The sequence below is a fragment of the Balaenoptera physalus genome (assembly GCF_965194825.1).
Source record: "Balaenoptera physalus genome assembly, chromosome: 9".
NCBI classification, from domain to species: Eukaryota; Metazoa; Chordata; class Mammalia; order Artiodactyla; family Balaenopteridae; genus Balaenoptera; species Balaenoptera physalus.
Genome location: NC_138888.1, coordinates 66047217 through 66057871, shown reverse-complemented (window position 1 = coordinate 66057871; position 10655 = coordinate 66047217). Strand labels below are relative to the sequence as shown.

General features: G+C 34.7%; 1 long non-coding RNA gene across 1 annotated transcript; it reads right to left on the bottom strand.

The window, feature by feature from the left end:
* Positions 1 to 2004: 2004 nt before the first annotated feature.
* Positions 2005 to 10238, bottom strand: LOC309667422. Its single transcript, XR_014267762.1, has 2 exons — positions 10161 to 10238; positions 2005 to 10130 (listed from the first exon to the last, which is right to left on the bottom strand). It is a non-coding gene; the product is annotated as an uncharacterized lncRNA (long non-coding RNA).
* Between the last annotated feature and the right edge of the window lie 417 nt (positions 10239 to 10655).

The following is a 10655-nucleotide window of genomic DNA, read 5'->3' as shown; positions in this document are numbered from 1 at the left end:
AATAAAATAATATAAAATAAACCCTAAATTAATGAAAAATTAAGATACAAAGTATTACAAAGAAAAATGAATAAACAAAATAAAAATTTGTTAAATGAATACTTCTGTTGTAACTATTTTGAGGATTATAGTTACTTAAAATTACTTTGTATACAGTAAATCAAGCATCGTTTACTATAAATTCACATTGTTTAAGTCTACTTCAAAAGACTCTTGAATGATTTACAATACCTTTAATAGTCACCCTAATCAGATGTTTAATAACAGTATTTCTTCAGTCTTGTAGTTGTAAATTATAAAACCCCCAAACTTACTTTGAAAAATAAAAGAAAAAAATTTCAACTCAGGTAAATGGTTTCAGACACAACTGAGTCCTGCTCCTCAAAAAGTCATCAGAGATTTTTTTTTTGTCCTCCTGGTTCTGTTTTTTCTTGTTTCAGGTAAGCTCTTTCCTTTTTGCATGTGTTGGTAGAGATGGCGTCTAGTCTTTCCAGGCTTCCTTGGTTCTTAAGTGTCTGTGACCTCAGAAGAAGAGTATATTTTTCTACATAGTCTGGCAAAATTTCCAGAGATGAGCCACTATACCTAACCCTGAGCCAGTGTCTGTGTTCAGAAATGAGGTGTACTCTGATTCAAAAACTAAAATTTGGTGCAAGTATTGAGAAGAGAGGAACAATTTTTCCCCAAGAAAGTGCAAGAAAGAAATCAAAAAGCTAATGATCACTATAGCTGTCTTCAAGAATGATCCAATCTCTACAAATGCCCATCCTAATAAAGTGATATTGAGCATGTACTCTACCATCATGGAAAGTTCTATTTTTACTTCCTCACATCTTTTTTTTTTCAGACTTCCATGTCTGAGATGAAGGAAATGAGGAAATATTTTTCCCAAGGCAGTGTAAGTTAATCCATTGAATACTAAGATAATAGGTTTATATTTTATCTGCTAACCTATTGGATACGAATGGAGGTTCATGAACAAGGAAAATATGGCCACTATAATGTTTGAAAGTGATTATCCTGGTAAATTTAAATGGTATGTGTGGGTGAGGTATAGAGAACACAAATAGGACTTTGTACTCAGAATATGAGATAGAAAATCCAGGTTTACGATTATTGTAGTAGAAATGGAGATGAATAACTTTTCTTTTCTCTCTGGAAGAAAGATTTAACCCCACATGGATTCAAATGTAACCAATTTAAACAGGTTCACATAACCTTCTTAAGTGAAATGAAGCCACTTTCATTTCAAAGCCCAAAGGCAATACACTTATATTTGCAACAATCACCATAACAAAACGTTTTTCCAGTGGAGCCATACTTTAAAGAATGACTCATATATTCTTTCTATAATGGATACTGCCCCTTTAAGTAGCAGGAAACAGCTTTAGAGGATAATAGTTGTTATTATGATTGTCAATCTATCCTAGATCTGCTATTCTGTATTTTGTTGCTTATAGTCATAAATAGTACTTTCAGCATGAGAATTTTATCTCAAGTCAAAGTGTCAAATCGCTGACGGAGAGGAAAAGGATGGTTATCTCTGTGTGTGTGTGTGTGTGTGTGTGTGTGTGTGTGTGTGTGTGTGTGTGTGTGTGTGTAGAGAGAGAAAGAGAGAGAGAGAGAAAGAGAGAGAAAGGGAGAGGGAAGGAGAAATAGAGATTGGGAGAGAAAGAGGATGAAAGAACTTGATGCCAAAAAAGAAGAAAATTATGCTATAGACTCCTTATATCAATATAATAGTATATATCTTAAATTAACTTCTTAAAAATCAATTAACTGACAATTTCCTTTTATTGTTTAATTAGAAAAATATGTCAAACCCATATGCGGAGAATACACTGGATCACAGCATGTGCTATCACATCTTTGAAATATCTCATTTCTATTATTTGTCAGTAATGCCTTTGAAAACATGTACCTGACTGTGCAGGATTAGGCACCATTTTAATTGATCTGAAATTATCACCTCAGGCTTACATGTGTATCTTTATTAATTTCTCATTAGATTGTTGACTAAACAACAGTTAAAGGCTCTAAAGCCTTTAGATTTTTTCTGAGTAGTTTATAATTTGTTTTAACTCCAAACATGCATCTAATCTCCTTGTGTTGGTTAATTCATCTGTTAAATGGGTCTTTCCATATTTACAAAGCATTATTTGAGGATGTCACATCAAGAAAAACACCATGAATCATCATGCTAAATGTTTTAGAAATACACAATTGCCATAATGGAAAAGTCAGCTTATTTCCTTAAGAATGAGTCACTGGTACATCTCAGGAAAATCTTTGCCTGATCATTGGTTTGTCATCCAATGATGAAGACAAGTTCCCTGGGTTTCTGGATTACCTCCCATACCTTATCTAGGATGATATTTTATTTTAAGAACTCAGTGTCAACACAAGATTGTTCTGCAAGATGTTATTTCAAGAAATAAAGAAGAGGAATATTTGAGCATCTTTTCTAATGAAGCGATATTTAATGCCACTGGCAAGTTGAGAGAACAAAATATTCCTCAGGAAATAGATAATATAAATGCCAAAATATATATTGCTTTGAACATGAGTTGATAAAGGAAGCATTAGGATTAGGAAAAGATTACATAATTAACAATGAAAATTAAGGAATTATAGAGAAAGATTACATAATTAACAATGAAAATTAAGAGCTATTCTACAGAGAAAACAAGAATGGGGTCTGAAGTGAAAACAACTTTGTGTGAACCTTCGTGCCACTTTACTATCTATATTATTAGGGGCAAGTTTAGTAATCTGAATCTTTGTCTCCAAAACTGGAAAAATGGGCTAAAAAGGATATCAGAGACTCATTTAAGAGTTAAAAAGTAATGGTAAGCATAAGCAAATTTCTAAGCACAGTGTCTAGAACATTGTAGCAGCTTACTAAGGATTTATTCTCTTCACCTATAGAAGAGAAATAAGCAAATTGAACATGAAGATTATAACAAATGAAAAGGCTTTCGGGTTTTGGCATATATGTTTTTTAAAGAGCTCTAATGGAGGCATTATAAGGCTTGAATTCTAATCTCAAATATGGTAGCCATATGTTGGTTGGCCTGGGTAACAATTTAAACTCTCTTCAGTTTTCATAACTCTAAAAAGATCCTTACCATTTCTAATATGGATGATTAGGTGACTATTGGTATGTCTACTGGCTTCATTAATACAGATGATTAGTCTATTTCCTAATGTTTGAAAAAAAATTAATAACAGAAAATAACATTAGTTTGGTCGAAATTAATGAGTTCTCTAATTGAGCATCACTTTGTTGGGGATTTGATAACTACCTTTACCTTTGATATAGTAGTTATAGAAAATACAAAACGAAATTCAACTACTCAGATACCATACAAAAATGAGAATAAAATCAGTCAAATTGATGTACCTTTGGAACACTGCAGAATCATGCAGTTAGTAAGAACAAAAATAACAAAACCAAAAGTTAAATAATATTGGATACTGGTTCTAGTTTCCATAAAGATTATTAGGATGGTGGATTTTGTTCATTAATATAGTTCTCAGCTAGTGGGATAATGTTCTTTATTATCACTATTACTTTACAATTATCACTACTTTTGGGGGGATTATAGAAAGAGCCTTACTCTAGGAAACTAAAGATTTGGATTCTAGTTACAATTTCTTCCCCCATCAGTGTATGATTTATTTTCTCTGGTCTTTGTTTCCTAATCTGTAAAATTTAAATGTTTAACTCTCAGTTCTAAAACTGGTTTTTGCTATAAGCAAGTCTTAAAGTTGATTTTTTAAATTAATTTCAGTCTATTATTTTCAGAGGACTTTACAATTTCTAACTACCTTCTACTAAATCAATCTATCACTATTGTTTACAGTAATTATAAAGTACCATGGCCCAGTAATTTAGTAGGCATGGTATTAAGCAACATTCTTCTTCAGAAGTGAGAATCTTTTCACATGTGACCATGAGTCAGTGCCCATGGTAACAGCGTGTGCAGAAGATACACTACAGAGATAAATGTTTCAACTCTCTTTGACCCTGGAGCAAAATAAATGAGAGTAATAAACTTCCCTTTGAGTTTTGCCTTGCTATCAAGTATTTCCCAAATCATGAAGCCAATAAAAGTGAAATAGTCTGTCAGGGGAAAAACAACAACAACAAAAATACTTTGTAGTGTTTCCCCTCAGGCATTTTAAGAAAACTTCAATTCTAGATGTATGAATGAAATTACTTCTAAAAATTAGAAAATTCTATCAGCTCAGTAACATGTGACCATCTTTAGCAAAAAGTTAGACCTCTATCCCCATAAAAATAATATTGTGCCATTTCATAGGGTTTTTTTCCCACCATTTTGTGGGGTTCCCCCCCCCACTATAAACTGAAGGAAAATCTTTGACCTAGTTTCTCATGTTTTACTTTCTTTTAAGTCAATTAGATCCACATTAAAAAAATAAATAAATAAAAGACTGAAGTGGTCTTTGGGGAACTCAACACTTCCCCTCACCAGGTGGGAGAAGACCATTGCTGAAGAGCCTTCCTCACACTTTGAGTGCATTGTAGGTGATCAAAAAGTTAATGCTTATTGAGTAAATGAAAGGATGAAAGTCATAACCCAAGACCTACTCCACTGCTAGAACGCCACTGTGGCCTTTGGGGTGGACTATCTCCCTCTCATGTTCTCCACAATATGCTCTACTTTTTCTTTTTAATTTAATTTTTTTATTGGAGTATAATTGCTTTACAATGTTGTGTTAGTTTCTGTTGTACAATGAAGTGAATCAGCTATATGTATACATATACCCCCTCCCTCTTGGACCTCCCTCCCATCCCTGCCCATCCCACCCCATCCCACCCATCTAGGTCACCACAGAGCACTGAGCTGAGCTCCCTGTGCTATACCCAACTTTAGCCACTATTTAGCTGAGATTTTGATTCCCTTGGGCCTCTCCTCCAATCACACTTTTCTCATATTTATTAGACCAACTCACAGGCTGCCCATTGTTGTTCAAGAAATATGTGAACTCATGCCTATGGCCTTCATCTTCATTTAAAAATGCCCTATCATCTCTCATTTACACCTGCTCGTTTTTTTATATCACCTTTCCAAACCTTTTCTATTCTCAGTCCTCAGCTAAGGAAACAACAGAGGGCCTTCAACTTCCCTTTCCACCTCATGTTTTCCCCCAGTCTTTATGAATCTGTATCTGCCGCGGCCATTATCAGAGGAAGTGGTGGTCCACACACCCCAGGGCTTATTCCCTTCAGGTCTCATTCAGCATTCTGCTGTGTGACTGCTGATGCTATTTCTTCATCTTCAGTCCCTCGCTCCTCTTGATCCATCCCCTCAACCTTTTATTGATGACCCATTTCATTGACCATTTCCCTCCAGTTGGGATTATCCATTGGCTTCCCCTGGTTTTTCCTCAACAGTTAGCTGCCTTTTCTACTTATATATCTCTACACTTGCTTTAGCTTTCCATGTCTTAAATGGAGGTGTCCTTAAACCTGTAACTAAAGGCCTATTTTATCTTTCTTTTAAAATCTCCCCCTTAGACATCTTATCCTCAAGTCATAGCTTTATTTATCTTTACTTTGTGGGTGATTTCCTTATAAACATATATATTTAGCTCCTGTTTCTATTTTGAGCCCTACTGTCCTATTCTCAAATGCTACCTCTCTAACGACAAATTCACACCTTTTTTTCCTCTAACCACTATTTCTATAAATGGTGCCTTCAACTACTCCCCTACACCCACACCTGTCACCCTAATCAAAAGATAACAGCTTTTAATCCATCCTTTTTTCTCTTGGTCCTTACATCCAATGAGTTACCTAGTCTTGTCCACTCTATCATACTACTGCTTTACTGATCTTCTGGAGGCCACAGATTGCCTGAGAGAAAATAGAAGAGAAGAATTAAGTTGCAATTCTTTCTCGTCTGGTAACATGCCTCTCATGCCTCTCCTAATCATGAATAGGGATGATTACATATGCTCCTTTCCTCCTTACGTCAAAGGCCAGATGCCTCTTCCCAAAGGACTTAAAGAGAAATTTTACACTGCTATTTCACTTATAATTTAAATTCACACCTTTCTTTTATTTTCTGAAGGTGTTCATTATTTAGTCAAGTATAAAATATATCCTTTAATCCTATTCTTAGAAATGTCCTGAGACAATTTTTGTTGACTTCTGTCATTTTTTCTCCCTTGAGTACATCAAACTGTAAACCCCACTATTCTCTGAGTTTCCCCTAAAGTGAATATAATAAGTAGCATTACAATTAATTGCAGTAAGCTCATTTATAGGGAAATAACCACTTATGAATCTGGATCCTTATTTTGAATTCAGCTTTCAAAAATTTCGAGATTTTACTATGCAATTTAGGTTGAATTATCCAACCGTGTACTTCAAATGATGGTGTTTACAAAATAAAAATCTTGCTTCAAAGCAATGCAGAAAGTTAACACAAATGAAAATTCTCCAATGTATTCATTTGTTTGTTGTTATGTAAGAGCATTTTATAGCTGAACTTCTCAGTAATAATTAGTACAGTATATATCTTCATTTAAATTCATCTCAAAATTCTATTTTAGTACCAAAGTGCTCTGACACTGAAAGCTCCTGGAATGTATTCTTTTAAGGATTCACCATTGATCCTATCCTACAATGTACTTAACTGACAGAAAGTGAAAATTATATTTAATTGAGCTGAATGAGAGAATCACACAACAAAGAACTCTGCATTTTTCAATTCCCAGATATTTCTATGGTGGATGACTAATAAAATATAGTTTTTGTTGGATGATACATATTAATTCGCCACATAGTTTTAATCATAAAATTATATTTTAACTTCATCCTAATCAAAAACATTTTAAGGGCACCAAACCTCACCCAGCAATTCTAAACTCATGGTAGAGATGTCAGATAGACAAGAGTTCACATATTTTAAGACTATAAGGTGGTATTAAATAAACAGGATGAAAAGTTCCTCCCAGTTAGGTGAAATTATTTTGCATTTTCTTCTTGTTTACGATGTTAAGAGCAATAATACAAAATATATTTTTCTTATAAAAATTGATTTTTAAAAATTTTATTCCTTCTTTCATTCACTCATTTAAAAATGGTCCCAGTGGACATGCAGCATGCCAGAGTCTAACCTATTTCCTGGGAATGCAAGGATTTTGTAGTCTATTGTATTCTTAATGTTTATAGCTAATTTTTTAAAAAATCATTAACTTGAGATGTCTGTTTTTGTGATTAGCAATAATCTTCTTTTTAAATTATTTTATTTTTGGCTGCGTTGGGTCTTCATTGTTGCGCGTGGGCTTTCTCTAGTTGCGGCGAGCGGGGGCTACTCTTCATTGCAGTGCGCAGGCTTCTCATCGCGGTGGCTTCTCTTGTTACGGAGCATGGGCTCTAGACGCGTGGGTTTCAGTAGTTGTGGCACGTGGGCTCAGTAGTTGTGGCTCGTGGGCTCCAGAGTGCAGGCTTGTGGCACAGGGGCTTAGTTGCTCCTTAGTACTTACAGCGCAGGGGCTTAGTTGCTCCACGGCGTGTGGGATCTTCCCGGACCAGGGCTCGAACCCATGTCCCCTGCATTGGCAGGCGATTCTTAACCACTGTGCCACCAGGGAAGCCCCCAATAGCTAATTTTATATATAAAATTTCCCTAGACTTGGGCAAGGATAACTGAATTCTGATTATGTTACATACAATGGCTTACTATTCTCAATTTTGTATCTGATTTTTGTGATAAATCTTCCATTTCTCTCCACATGATTTCTATCCACCATATAAATGGCTACCACAGCTATTGGTCCTTCTTGTTACAGACTCTACAAAGGAATTTTCTTCTCAGCACTCTGGATGAGAACTTAAATAAGTTGTTAGGCGCGAGATACCTTACCTAATCACAAGTCCTGCTAAGAGCTACCAAAATGGCAGATCTCAGAACCACCACCTCCCACAACTATAAGGTACAAGCCTCTATAAAATATTTTCTTCTTTCGAGAATCTCTGATTGGCTAGCACAGTGCAGCAGTCTTTGTGAGTGAATTGCTCACGGCCGAAGAAGTAATTCCATAGCATGGTTGCGTGGACGTGCCACACATCTTAGTATCTCTTTCTCTAAAATCAACAGGACTCACAATCCTTACCTGATCTGAACTCACAAAAAACCACCTGAATATTTATTCAAAAACTGCATTCATGAACATTTTTTCCCTTTAGGTTAATATATGAACTCTGAGCTTTAAGTAGTCAATTGTTTTTATACTTAGGATATGACTTCTAAACTAGATAAAAACAACTAGCTTTTTTTTATCTAGGAGGCTCCTCCTTACCCTGAAAAAGTGTCATTACCATTATCTAGAATGCAAATGCATTCATAAGTTTGCTCACTTTTATTGATGAATGAATACACAGTTTCTATATCAAACTGTACTCAAATTTCAAGCCCTGTCTTCCTATGTATATATTAATTCTGCATTTCCCTGATTTAAAAAAATTGTCAAAATTTCTATGTAGACACACAGACTTTTTATTTTATTTTTTGAATACATTAACCACTTAGTTTTGACTCAGTTGACATACTTCTCTCTTTAGTCAAAAGCACAGGGATTTGCCTACAGCATTTTCCATATCTCTTCCTATATTATATATAGAGAAAAATGATTAAGGAAGTTTCTTTTAGGAGTTAAAATTTTTAACTCTCTGAAGCAAAGCAGTTATGACTCTTTCCAGGTTTTTCCCACATTTCTCAGAAATTCATATATGTCAAACTCCACATTTGACCTTTAATTTTTGAGGCTATTTAATACTGACATATGTGCTAACTGATTATCTTTAGTTCTTCAGAGTTTGGTTTCATCCATTCCATCAAATATTTTAAGAAGCTTGAAATGCTCTCAGGATTGCTTATCTAAAAGGGATTTAGAGAAAGACAATACTAGTAGGATTTTATTATATACCATCTGAAAGGAAAATTAATTTTGCCTCAGGTATCAAATGCAAATGAGAACTCCATCATAAAAAGAAGCCTTGTATGAATAACCTAATTGAATTAAGGCATGAGAAATATTCAGATATTTTATGCCAAAAGATGTACTTTTGTTTAAATGATTACACTCTAACATCCAAACTTTCCCCAATTCACTAGTCTAGCAATTTTTCATTTTTTGTTTCTATATCTATGATATATTTCCTATAACATCCTAATGAAAATGATAAAATGACCCCATATTATCTCAAAATTTGACAGTACACAGATTTAAATGAAGAATGTCAAGAGGTGACTTGGAGATGTGAGACAAGATCAATCACAGATGACTGGAAATTATTTTGCTTGTCACTCTTACAATAATTCTTCCAAAGAGCCAATTTTGTGGGATAACCTACTCTTCCCACTTAATAATTTGATCCTACTGTACTATAAATAAAATATCTAAATCTTCCACAGAGCAATGGCTGGCAGAAAACTTGGACTATGAAGGAGGAAGATTTTCTTCCCATCATTTTTATGCACAAATACCCAATATCTGGCCAACACTGAAATATGTAGGTTCTGGCAGCTGTTATCAAACTTTGTACACCAAATGCAGTCAGAATTTTTTCTGTCCCCTCTACGTGATCTGGGACACATGTTTGATATTATCTGGGAAAACAAAAACAATGAGTCAATGGTTTGAGCTCTAGTTGACACTGAAAAGAAGTTTGGCTCCATAAACTATTTCTAAGAAGGATATTTCACTCTGAGCGTAGCAGCTATAAGTTCCATTATTAATGTAAATACATGAGAGGGAAGAGGGACGCCTTGATGATTGCCATGGTAAAAAAGTAAACAGCCCTGGGACTGATGATCAGAGCTGACTTTAGTAACTGGCTGGGAATGCAGACATTTGATCCAGTGCACACTATTACCAGAATTCACACTGACCAATGTCTTCTCCTCTCAAGGATTTGTACTCTGGGGAATTACAGGTTTCCAGTGACACTTGTGAAACCTCATGAATTTCTGGAAAAGAGTGTTTGGAATAAATGCTATCTGGATTTTAGAGTAAACTTAAGGTAGTTTCATGTGTAAAAAACAAATATTTCCCTTACTTAGCTAATATATAGATTTAAATAATTTAGAGACCTTCTGCTGATATGAGACTAATTTAGAGACCTTCTGCTGATACGAGACTACATATGTACCTCTGTGTTAATATTGCAGGTCCTAGTATAAACATGACTAATCTTCCAGAGCATCAGTTTTACTTAATGGTAGTACCATATCAGTTTGATCTCCAGAACAATTTCCCACAAGTGACTGGAAATCACATTTACCTGCTAAAAACACTGTAGACAAATGAGTAAAATAGTATTTTTAGATTCCTTCTGATTATTTTGATGGAAGATTTTGGTAATAATTCATAAGAGGAAAAGTTCCCAAAATGAAGATGTAGATCTTTACAAATTCCTATTTGGATTAAGCTTATAGGTATGTTGCCACTAAGTGTCAGTTAATTATGGCATGGACCAAGTGACACATGGGTGTTGTCTTAAATTGAATTTGTTACCCATACATACACATAGGCACTCACAGATAAAACACATGCACACACATATGTAAACAAAGTAATCACTCTTATCACTTCAGTTAGGTATCTCCTCCTAAATG